This window comes from Solanum pennellii, chromosome 7 (assembly GCF_001406875.1).
Source record: "Solanum pennellii chromosome 7, SPENNV200".
Lineage (NCBI taxonomy): Eukaryota > Viridiplantae > Streptophyta > Magnoliopsida > Solanales > Solanaceae > Solanum > Solanum pennellii.
Window position 1 is genome coordinate 34116879 of NC_028643.1, and position 540 is coordinate 34117418.

A 540-nucleotide genomic window follows, 5' to 3' on the forward strand; every position below is an offset into this window, starting at 1 on the left:
ACTGTTCCATTGCCTACAGCTTGGATCTCATCTTCAAACCCTTCCAGATCTAAGTTCCCTCGTTCCTCCTCCATAGCTCTTTGAGAATCTAAACTCAATTTCCTAGCTACTTTAGTGCTTGTAGTTAGCTCAGCTTCATAGTTAACTTCCTCTTGTTGAGCTTGTTCCTTCTTCTGTGAGTCCTCTTCTACCATACGAGTTCCAATTGATCTACATTCATCCGTTACTAATGTTTTCTGGCCTCGTCCTCGTCCTCTACCTCTTCCCCTCGCCATTGACACCTTCCAGCTCACGTTAAGCTAACGTGCGCTGAGAGCATTTGAGAAGAAGAAGTTTTATTATTATTATTATTATTATTTATTATTATTGTTATTATTATTATTTTTAATATAATTATAATTATTATTATTATTGTTATTTTTTATTATCATTATTATTGTTATAATTATTATTATTATTATTATTATTGTTATTATTATTATTATTATTGTTATTATTATAATTATTATTATTATTTTATTATTATAATAATAATAATTA